The sequence below is a fragment of the Apis dorsata genome, unplaced genomic scaffold, assembly GCF_000469605.1.
Source record: "Apis dorsata unplaced genomic scaffold, Apis dorsata 1.3 scaffold_97, whole genome shotgun sequence".
NCBI lineage: Eukaryota > Metazoa > Arthropoda > Insecta > Hymenoptera > Apidae > Apis > Apis dorsata.
In genome coordinates, this window is record NW_006263395.1 from 330,751 (window position 1) to 342,996 (window position 12,246).

The 12,246-nt window shown below is 44.4% G+C and overlaps 1 protein-coding gene across 1 annotated transcript in view; it reads left to right on the forward strand.

The window, feature by feature from the left end:
- LOC102681803 (protein trachealess) overlaps positions 1-12,246 on the forward strand; it is a 119,559-nt gene that overhangs the window by 94,142 nt on the left and 13,171 nt on the right. The gene's annotated exons all lie outside the window — the stretch shown is intronic.

A 12,246-nucleotide genomic window follows, 5' to 3' on the forward strand; every position in this document is an offset into this window, starting at 1 on the left:
TTAGAATATGACTGACGTCGCTCCGTTCTGTGTTGCCCGCTTGTTGTTTGTTGTGTTGTTGAGGTGCGTTTTTTGAAAACTTCGTGAACTCTCGTTGCTTCAGTGGTGAGTCGCGCGACAGAAGACACGCGGCCAGTGCGATAAACGGTGTGAACACGAAACAGGAAAGGGGGTGGTTTGATTAAGGAAGAATAAGAAGAGAGAAGAGAGAAAAGGGAAGGAGGGAGGAGGAAGAGAGGAGAAGGAAAAAAAGAGGAAAGAGGAAAGGGAGGAAGGAAGGAAAGAAAGAGGAAGGAGAGGAGGGAAAGAAAGAGAGATGTTGCCGTATCAGATGGCCATGGATTATGGGGGCTTTCAACGACAAAGTCCGGTCGGGGTCGGTGTCGGTGTCGGCGTCGATGTCGGCGGACCCCATCAGGGGGCCGCTGGGGCGCTCAACATCAACCCCGCGTTCACGCACTCCTGGTTCGTACCGACGGACCTCTGTGTCCCGTACAAACAGAGTCAGGGTCCTCTCCTCGAGCCAGGGCATGTTGTTTCTCTTATACTTATTTTTCTTACTATTTTAATGGTACATCTTTAGCGATTAACGAATCCGCTCCAACGTTACGATCTACTACTAGCCCTTTCGAAGCGAGCACAAAGGTGGGGGAGAGGGTGTTGTTTTCACCCTTCGAACGCGACGCGACTCGATTGAAACGACGACTCTTCACCCTCACGCGACTCTCTTATCGAGGCCAAGAAAGAACTTTGAGAGCTCGGTAACCAAAAATGATGAACGTTGATTTCTTTGAATATTCGATGATCCTTTTTGAAAATACAATGAATGAAATAGGCTCGTTATTTAACCGGTAATCGCCATTGTTTTCCGGACACGAAAGGGTCGCGACGATCCATCGTCCCGTATGCACGGGTTGGTAGTTTTGGCGAACAGGAGGGGAAACGTTGTTTTCGATTTGTCGCCCCGCAAGTGACGAAAGCATTAATCGCGAGAGGGGTGAAACGCTGTATCCGTGGAGGAGGCGCGACCCTTTTCAGACAGGTTCAACCCTTTTCCACCGTTGATGAGGATGTTCCCGGTAATTTATCGTTTTCAACGGGTGGATTTGGATTCTTGGGGGTTCTTGGGGGATACGGGAAAATTGGAAAGGATGAGATGAGATGATTTTCTAGAGATTGAATAAAGATCGATCATATTTTTCGATGATTATTTCCTGATAGCTATTTTTCGTGAATAAATGACAGTAAACAATAAAACAAAGAAAGAGCTTTTTACAATTACATCGTTTAACGATCGATTGATAATATCAGTTTGAGCACTACTTTGGTGCTTGTTCCAGCATCGAAAGGGCTAGAGATGCATAGTGAACCGTTTCTTTCGAGGTAGATCGCGACGACTTACTCGATCACTTAACCGTAAGTCATAAGATACTTTAAGTAACACGACTTTATCTGTTTAGAAAGAACGTGATGATTTCTGGTTGATAGTTTTTTTAATATATTACGTAGAAAGTAAAAAAAATTTAGTAGAAAAATCTTTAATAAAGCACACAGGGTATTTCCGGCTTCTTCGTATAAAAAACCATATTAATTTTCCAAAACTTGAAATTTCTTCTCTCTCGATATTCGACTTAAAATTGATCTTTGCCTCCTCGCACATTTTCATTCGTTTGTATTACATATATTATTATATATTTCGTTTTAATTTTATAAGCATCTTCGTCGAATGCCAGAAGGACCCTGTGTCGTAAAAAATGCGACGTCCGAGAAAAAATAAATTTCCATTCGTGTCCAGCGCGCGAGTAATGTCTTCCTCGAGCGATCGATCTTCCGTACCTTCGATTCGTCGTCTCGATGCCACGATTCAAAGAAGAAGACAATGCATTAATATGTGACGTTCGTACTTAGATCGGGAATGACGTCACTCGAGGCGACGCTGCAAATAGTGCGCTGTAAAGTCGATGTTATAACTGTAAATCATTCCTCGCGCGCAGGATGTCGAATTTTTATCAGGTTATCGATCACCTTCTTCGATCGATACCGATACCAAGCACCGTGCAATTATTATTATTATTATTATTATTATTATTATTGTTATTATTATTATTTATTATTTATTTATTTATTACTTTTTCTTCTTCTCTCGCTTACGGCCAAACGTTCCATATTTCATTCCTCTCGAAAGAGGAAAAGAATCGGTCGAACAACGACTGAATAATGAAACGACGTAGAGCCAAAGGGGAAAAAAAAAGAAAAAAAGAAAAAAGAAAAAGGAAAAAAAAACAAAATGGTAACGAAGGTAAATTTTGCAACGAGAATCGAATATCCGCCAGGAATTGCTTCATCCAAGAATTTGCATACGTAACGTTGCTCGTTTTTTTTATTGCCGTACGTGAATCCGTACGATTTCTTGATGCCGGGCAAAGCTACGTATAAACGAGACAATGGAATATACGGTACCGGTAAATCCAGTTTTCACTTCGATTAAACGGAATTGCATAACGCGAGCTCCTCCGCCATTTGTTCGTTGCGCCAGAGACTGACGGATGACCGTGCGATCTTCGACGAGATCCTCCTCGATTTACTCTCGTTTTTCTACCGTGCCCTTTGAATTTTCCTTCGTCTCCTGTTCCCTCCTGCGCGAGTTCGAAACGGTGTTAGATCGTAGATCTCTCCTCCGATTCTTTTTGGGGGCAAGGTTGTGCGGAGAAAATTTACGACTCGATTGAAATTGATGTGTTTCGAGCATACTGTTCACTCGGGTCGACGTTTGTGACGAATCTCGTGGAAAAACAGTGCACGTTACAACGTTCCTTTTCTATTATTATATTCCATTCGATCGTGGAAACAATGGAAACTTTGAAAGTTCATACAATTTTCATTTATCGATTTTCTTCAATACCTCGAAAAACTATCGAAAAATTCCGATGAGATACTTTTTCTAATCGTTCAGTTACAAAATTACAAAATATCTCTCGCTCTCTCGGAAGAAAAAAAGAAAAGAAAGAATAAATAAATTGACTTAAATTAATTTGAACGAGCTTCCGGAAAGAAAGCGTCGTATTAACATAATTTCTCCAATATATACCACACCGGTATGCTCGTATACCGTATAAAGGCACGTTACATAATTGGCAGGTTATTAGGAGCTGGCAAGTCATCCTTCTTCCCCACCGTCTTCGTATAAATGGCGTAATGATATCTCTCACGCATGGAAACGGTCTGCCTCCCGATTCCTCCGCGTTCATTTCGGATATTAAGGAACACGATGCTCAAAAATTCGGAAATTACAGGCCGCGGTTTGTTTAAACGGGACACGGGGAACCAGGGTGATTAATTAAGATCAAACGCTTGTGGGATATCGTTTGTACATTTTTTCCTTCTTTTTATTTTATTTTCCTGATCCGATTAGCGCGAACGACGGTTGGGAAGAAGATCCCCGATTATGTTTCGCGCGTACGAACGATTGTAATGAAGCTTTACGAGGCTGTAAAGTGGCCGAAAATATAAAGAGTTCTTTTTCTCTTTCTTTTTTTTTTTTTTTTCGCCGGTCGAGATACGATTTTTATAGGGTAATATCAGTTCCCCTTACGCGTTCTTTCTTTCCACGCCGCCATTATCGAGTCGATAATTCAATCGTCTAATTCAAACCTATTTCAATATTCAAATTCCCTTTCCGTGTAATGTATAAATTTTAAAAAAATGACGAATGTTTTCTTGTCTCTTTGCGCTCTTTTTTTATTTTTTACTTCAATCTTGACGTAGAATCCTACAGAAGCGTTATTTCTACCAATCGCGATGCTCTCCATCCTCAAACACAAACAATCGGAAAATCTTTATTCCGCAAAGACAGAAGTGATTCTCCGTTTTCTCCTTTCATTATTCGAGCTTCCATTCCTTCGAATCTCTCGGAAGCAGAAGGAAAAATTTAATCCCTTCTCCTTCCTCCTAATTTTTCCTCAAACTCGCTATACCTACGAATCATCGCTAAACGAAACGTCAAAGCGAAGAGGAATCTTTATTTTTTTTTTTTTTCTTTTTCCTCTCTCGAAAGGAAAGAAAACGCGGTCAGGTAGATTCTTCCTCGAGGAAGAATTGGCGAGATCCCTCGGTGAAATAGCGTCGCCTTAGTCCCAGGAGAGCTCTGTCACACCGAGTGGATAATGGGAATTGTGATGGGTGGCGGGTACAGAGGGTTGAAGGGTGGTGGTAAACCGATGGTACTACAGACGAGTACGTCACGCGAAGGCAGTAAACCCGATACGATTAGAGAGAGAGAGAGAGAGAGAGAGAGAGGAACGCTGATGCTGACGGGGCATCCCGGGGAGCCGTCAACACTCTACCTTTCGCTATTTTCAACCCCGCCCCTCTTTCCATTATTCCTCCGATCTTCGTTTCCCTCGAACCGATTTCTCCTTCGTCGTCATCGCGCAGTTAGTACAGTTACACCGTGGTTGGGGTGTGCGAGACGGAAGAAGAAGAAGAAAAGGAAGAAGATGGGCCGAATATCGGGGGTCGAGACTATTGGCCCGAAAATAGTGGTGGAACGCGAGGGGGTCGATTGGAAGCAGCGAGATTCGGAGATTCGAATTCGCTTCGGTTGGCTCGAGAAAGTTTTTAACGGATTCGTCGGATTTTCGTTCGAGTGGTAGCTCATTCGTTGATTAGTTAATCAAGATAGAAACGATAGAAATTGTGTATATAATTTGTTGAATTTTCGTTGGATGATTAAGTAGTTTGATTAAGATTCCATAGAATTATCCATAGATTGTGTTCGTTGTTTCGTTCGTGTCTTGCAGCCACGTTCCACTTGTTCGTGAGTTGGATCAGTTTCCAGAGTATATACAAGTTAATATACGAGTAATTCGTTACTCAATTCTTCGGGAATATTGGCTGAAATTTTTTAGTTTTGTTGTTATGATATGATCATCGAGGATCGTTATCGAATAAAAGCGTTATTAGGACAAAGATCAGTGACCTGGAGTTGTGTCTGGGTTTGGCGAGGGTGTTGCCGTTACGGGCCTCACGTTCCCGGAAGTAGGGACATGAGAATGTCCGGATGCAAGTTGCGAACGTGAGACCCCTAGGAGACTAGACTCCACGAGTTCTTTCCTCGTGCGTCAAATCGTCGATGATTACTCGAGGCAGGAAGTCGACCGCCATTTCTTCTCTTTTCCCGAGATATTTTCCCATTAAAAATTATAGAATCACGAGTAAATGTATGATCCTTCGTTTCATTAATCGAGTATCGAAAAAACATTCTCGAAAACCCTAAACAAACGAGGAATATATAAGTAAAACGGGGGACGAGTTTCGAGTTTCTCGTAATTTAAAAAGCGGGAAAGAAGAAGAAGAGAAAAAGAATTAAACGAACTGTTCGTTGGCCAAAATTTCAAATCAAAATCCCCCGAACAACCCCCGAAACATTTGTGCGTCTGGATGAAAGGGGACGGTTCGAGTTTTCGGAGGTCAGTTTTCGGGGAGCAGCGATTAAGTATATCGAGCGTGGTGGCACTATCGAAAATGCAAAAGGGTCTTCTTCCGGCGTAGAGGGAAGCTACGCTCCGTCCGAAAGTCCTACGAGTACGTTTACCGAAAGTTCTCAGGCTCGACCTCCGCCCGTGCGCATCACGGAACCACGTCACGTAGACTTTAAGCCCTCCCTTATCTGCGCGTCATCAAGAACCAACTTCCCTCTGTCTCTCTATCCGGCCTCTCTGTCTCCCTCGCGTACACGCGCACATGCACGTCTCTCTCTCTCTCTCTCTCGCGCGCGCGTTTGTGTAGACCTCGGAGCTCCACGCACGCTTTTTCTGTCTTTCGTACCGTCCTCTCTCCCCCCGATTTCTTTCCTTATCTTTTCGTTTCTTCTTCTTCTTTTTTTTCCATATTTTTTCCCCTTCCCCCCCTTTCTTTCTTTCCTTCTTTTTCGATGTCTCGTGGTCGGTGCACGGAGTCGACACATGCGCGCGACTCCTCCGTGATTTACATCGCCGGATGTGCTGGGATAATTTAGTGGTTATCGTATTGTCTCTTCTCGTCCCTTCCCTTCCTTCGTTCGCATCGAGTTCGTTCTTCCCTTGTTCTTGCTTTTGGCTTTTCTCCGCGTCCATCCGCGGTGGATCTCGGTGGAAGGAAGGGTTTCATCCACAGGGACCGCCTCGGCCGTGGACGAAATATTTTCCTTCCGAAAGAAACCGGGGGCCCCCTTTGTTGCGTTTGCGTGAATGGAAAGGGAGAAGACGGGGGGCCTCGTCGTCGCTGATTTCGGTGGTAGATAGAGGCGGCTGGAGCTGGATGCTCCCTCGGACGATGATGTTTTGGAAATGGAAACTAGCCACACGGAAGCTAAACCGTCGCGTTATTTCGAATTAAGAGATCGAGATAATCGTTCCTTTGATTTGAACAAGATGGTTGAACAAGCGATATAAATAAACGTCGATCTTTATTTCGATTGATAAGGATTTGAAACGACTTGCGATATTTCTTAAAACGGATGGGATCGAATCCGAATTTGAAGCGGGGTAATAAGTGAAAGGGGGAAGGAATTGATTTTTCAAAGAAGCGAATCTATCGATCGACTCGGCGCGTAAGTGTCGGGATCCATAAAGGGACCCTCGAAACGCGCGAGGCGAATAAAAAAAGCTCACGCAAGTCGGCAGATCGGCGAAATTTTCTCTCGTTATCGAGGCGGCCACCGGAAATGACATTTTCTTTCGCCGGAATGGTAGGAAAGGGCGGGCATCCGATAGCCAAAAGGGCCGCGAAAGAAAATTATGTCGAAACTGGAGCCGTAACATTAGGAGCATTGTATTGTAGCGTTGAGGCTACGACTCCCGCGGGAGAGGGTAAGGGAGTTTTGGTCCTTCTCCAGCTCACGTTCGCTCCTCCATATCGGCGCACACTCGGGCCGGGACACACGGACGGCGAGGTGGAGAGAAGCGCGGACGGGATTGGGACGTGCCCTCAGGTGGTGTTTCGGACCGGCAAAATGAATTGTTTAATTGAATTAGCCGACGTACTCGGCCTACCGAGTCATAATTCCCCCGATGCCTGCTAATTGCCGCCTCTTTTCCAACCTTATTACGCGTATCGAACTTCGAGTTTCCTCGACGAAGTGAAAATCTTCGATAATCTCCTCGATGCTCGGTAATCGTCTTCTCCTCTAGATTATTGCGCATTGCACGGGATAGTTTGAAGTTATTTTCCAAGGTGTATTCGATCGACACCGAATATTTCTTGAATAATTTGATAATCTTTCGAATTTACAGTTATTGTAATTATATAGAATTGCTTCTCGAGTAACGTATAATAGTTTCCTCGGTTGTCGAGGTTTAATTGGGTCGAACGTTCGATCTTGGATTATATTCGATGTCTGACCAATGTTGAACCGTTCCACTTAAAGCTGAGTAGAACCACCTTCCTCCTCTTTCGGCCATATTCTCTCGCATCGACGATTCCTACTGGGCCTTCTTCTATTAACATACGCGTGTAATTCTAATGTCGACCTTTAGCGGACGATCCATGGATAATCCCGCGGCAACGAGAAATCCAGCGGCGCCTCGATCGAAAGGTTCGGCAACGATAACCTCGTGAAGGCCCGCTGTTGAATTATTGATGGCCGGCACTTAGCACGGTCGAACACGAGGATTCTTATGTGTCCAAGCCGCGTTTTTCCCACCCTTGGACGATATGGCCACGGATATAGCTCCGTACGGGAGGGTTGGAGGAACGCGTTGCCCCATCCCGTGTCCCGTGGGATCCGCGAGAGCCCTTTGCCCCGTTCGACCGGCCTGCCTGCCTGCCTGCCGCCCAATTTCAACAAATTTCACCCAAAGTTCCTTGTAATTTTATTTTCGCACTTGTGCAGACACGTCGCTGCCACCTTCTCTCTACGTGGCATACCTCTGGGGAGAGAGCCACCCTTATCCTCATCCTCCCCCTTACTATTCCCTTTATCTTTGCACAATCAGCAACGGAACCCGCCTCTAATCGCACTTTGGCCCGCGTTCCGTGACCGACCTCCATCCGTCCGTCATCGTTCTCTCCACGAGGTGTTGCGTTCCTTCGCAAGCAAGACGAGTAATTTTTCGAAGAATTTTTATATAAAATAGGATGAACGCGTTCGAGGATCCCCTTCGAAAGATGGAGCGATTCTTCCTTCTTCCTTCGGACGAATTATTTTTATTTCGCGAAGAGAGGAGGAGTTGTTATGTTATATAGCTGGTGAAATATTTTTCGTTTACGGTACGACGTATCGATCGATCGAAGAAGCGGCCGTTTCGCAAAAGGTATCGTTCATTTCGTTGCATTAGCACACAACGAGGAGCGATTAAGGCTGTAGATTTTTTTTTTTGCAATTCGAATGCAGCGAACATAGTTGCCTCGCAAGGCGTTAGAAGTAGTGAACTACGTTTAAGACGAATTTCAAATATAAAATAAGTACGCAGTTTTCAAGGATGATTCACGATTACCGTGACGCGACATACCCGACGAACGACGCATCGCGATCGATACATCAACGATTTGCATTTGATTCGAAACAACTGAAACGCGGCAAACGAGTTAGGCTGCTTAAGTTTATTTACGTTTTCGAGAGATGAAAATTCGAAAGTGTTTTTTTTTTTTTTTTTTTTTTTTTTAAGAACGATTGGAAAGGGCGAAAAGGAATTGCTCCAACCAATTCTCATTTCCACTTTCCAATTGATTATTAAACTCGTGGAGAATTTCTCCTCTGTGCGCAATTAGGCGTACAATTACTATGCGATTACCACGCGATTGCTATGCAACACATGCATCCGTTTGCGATACAGACGTCTGACCATATATTACAACGTTTCACCCGAGAACCAAGAAAAAGTAACCTATATTTTTATTTATTTGACGTATCGTGGACGGGTTTTATTCTTTTTTTTTTTTTTTTTTCATTCCCCTTCGAGCGTCTTCCTCCATGAAATAAGTTATTATTAAAATACCACCTCGTAAATCTCTTTAAGTTTATGATCGATGTATCACACGAGACCTCGAATCTCGGAGGCTAACTTTTATCGATCGAGCATCGTTTCTTCCAAATCTCCGCTTCGAATCTCCCCACAAATTTTCCACGCGATTCTTTTCGGTATCAAAATCAAAAATCGAAACTTGACAGAAAGAAACTTGGTTCTTCTTCGCTCGAATAAAAAAATAAATTGAAAACTCGCGTACTTTCGGGGTTAAAATTGGTTAAAATTTACACAACGGGGACACGATTTTCCCCCGATGGTGGAAAATTGAGAACGCGGAGGGATCAGATCCGTCGGGGAAGCACCGTTTGACGTAATTCACGACGGGCTGCCCGCATTTTAGTAAGCATCGTTGCATACGGTCCCGTATGCGATGCACGTAGCACGCTCGTTTCTGCATTCGCCGTCGTAAAAAAGTCGGAGCGCGCGACCGTGGTGTACCTATCCCAAATTCCAACGGAACCCTTGAACCGATACCGAGCCGTAAAAAAAAGAAAAAAAAAGAAAAAGAAAAAATACAAAATATTCCTCGTTCGTTTATCGCTTGTCGGACATTTGTCCGATAATAAAAACGATAAATTTTCCATCGTTCATAAGAATTCGATCGAAGAATTGTGAACGAAATTAGGGCCCGAGAGTTAAAATTAAAGCTAGTCTAGCATCGTATCTTTTTTCAAATAATTTAAAATGTTTACACGTATTGCAGGTATGTAAGATTCTTTTAAACGGTTTAAAAATTTACTCCTACAATTCTTCTTCGACCACGATCGACAAAATTACGACAACGATTCCCCTCGTTAATCGATCCCCGGTTAAAAAGAACCACTTTAACACTCTTTAACTCTCATACTTTTCCATTCCAAACTCCATCCCTCCCTCTTTATTCCGAAAAGAAAACTTGTCCCCGTCCTCCCCCTCTTCCCAAACTTTAAATTACCAAAGCAAAGTGGCCGGCCCCTCTAACGAGAGAATGAACACGAGCATCGGTGGCGCATCGATGGCAAATGAAATTTCCCACCCCCGCGAACTCGCGGTGCTCGTCGTCCGTCGCGTCGGTGTCGTCTCCGTGATTGTCCCCGCGGGACCAAGCGAAGCAGGAAGAAAGGAAGGAAGGAAGGAAAGGAGCGTGTTGTTCTCGGTGGAAAGGAGAGAGGAGGGCGGTTGTAAAACGCGAAAACAAGACGGTGACCGAACGCTGGCTTTTTCCCTCCATCCGCCCCCGCCTCTTTACGAGTTTTCAGCGTGGTGTAATGGGGGCAACGCCGTGTTCCGGATGGCGGTCGAGCGATCAACGTGAAAGGGGTAGGGATCGTTTTACAGCCGTTAAGCGCGATAGCGGCCTAATAAAAATCCCATCTTGTTCTTAACCCTTCCTGACTGGCTAAATGGCGCGTTTAATTGGCCAATCTTTCTTTTCTTTTCTTTTCTTTTTTGTTTTCGTTTTCGAAGCGCGTGGATCGATGATCGAGGAGCAGTCGCTTCGTCGAACGCTGTTGGAGGGATTTTTTAACATCGAGGGAAAAGGAGTTTCGATGAGGATCAGGATTCGAAAGAGTAGTGAGAATAGCAATGGAAGCAAAAGAGAGTAGAGCAAGTAAAAGAGCAAGTCGAATTTTATTCGACGAGCGTGTCGTCAAGGCGTCGTATAAACGTATCTATTATTCCGTCCAATTTTAGTAGTTGGCGCGTAGGCACGATCGGTTTTGCGTAATGGAAAAACTAATGGCAAGGAGAGGCGCGTTAATATATTCGGTTTGTATGTGTGTCAAGGTGGTTGTTAAGGATCATTCAAGGCTCGAATTGGATTACCGCCCCATGTTTAATTCATTTAACCGCCTCGCCACCTCGTAAAATTATGAAATTGCATTTTGGCCACTTTCACACCTTCGCGCACGCGATCGAATTGTGTTCACCCGCAAGTGTTCCTACACGCTTGTTGTGTTATATATCCTTCTCCTTCTTTCTTTTAATCAAATCGAGCAGAAACAATTGGCTCGTCTTCCGTCAAATGCGAAATAATTTCACGTTTTCCTTCATCGACCCTTTCCAAGGGTCGAGTTCGCGTTCAGACGGTATCGAATCAACGTTTGGTGGAAGGTTTGGAATGGAAGGTGAGGTCGATCGGTCAGGACCAATATTCCTCCTCGGTTGATAAAAGGTTAACGACCGTGGGGGAGTAGAGGGAGGGAACGGGTTTCGAATAATGCGGATTACGTTCCCATTGGTCAGCGTTTAATGTTTAAATGCAAAACCGGAATCGAGGGGCCGTCCACGGGGCGTGGTTAATGTTACGTCGACATTCACCCAGATACATTCGGCTGGCATGTCAGCAAACACAGGCATGATAGCGTTTGAATAATGTATGCCGGCCGAGCGGGTGGCCGCTTTTGCCGCGCGTTTGCTCTACGATCGTGGCCGAGCGCCGCCACGCCTATGGACTCCTCGCCTATCCAAACTGTCCTACGACCAACCTCGCCCGTACCGGCTAATTACTCGTTTTATCCATTCGAGCAGCGAGCTATCGAGTAAATTTATTCCCGCGGTGGATGAGGGGGGGTGAGAATGGAGGCGAGAACCTGCGAGCGAACTTCATACAATTGCTTCATACGCTTCGTAGTTTTTAAGAAAAGGATACTGGTCGACAAAAGGATATTGCTTTTGTCTCGAGAAAGAAGGATGGGGTAGTTTTCGGAAACGAAGAAAGAGCGGTATTGAAAGACGATTTTGAGAGGGTGTTTGAAATTGTTCGAAGACAAAGGCTCGAGAGAAAATGGCAATTAAACGTTTCGAAGAGATTGTGGAACTCGCTGTCTATCAACCTGGATCGGGTTAACACCGTGGAGTCGGAAAGGAACAGTGATCGTATGGGGTGCTACGTACTCTGGGTCAATAGCTGTAACGCGATTCCGGCAGAGCGGTTAATTCGTTACTGGCATATCAAATACGCGAGTCCTTGCGGAAGGACTACGCGAAACGAATATCTTATTGTAACCAACAAATATGTAATTGAATTTCGGACGGAGAGTGGAGGATGACGCGCGAATGGTTACACGATTTGTCGTAAAAACTTGTAAAAACAACCGCGTTATCGTATTCCTTTTGCGTCATTGATCGGCTATAAAAGAAAACGAAAGCTGAATAAAAAAGAAGACCGTATTTTATTTGTACCGTCTATACCGTCTTTGCCAAATTTTATAAAATCTCTCGAACGATACTCGAAGGATTATTTTAACTCCCTTTAAAT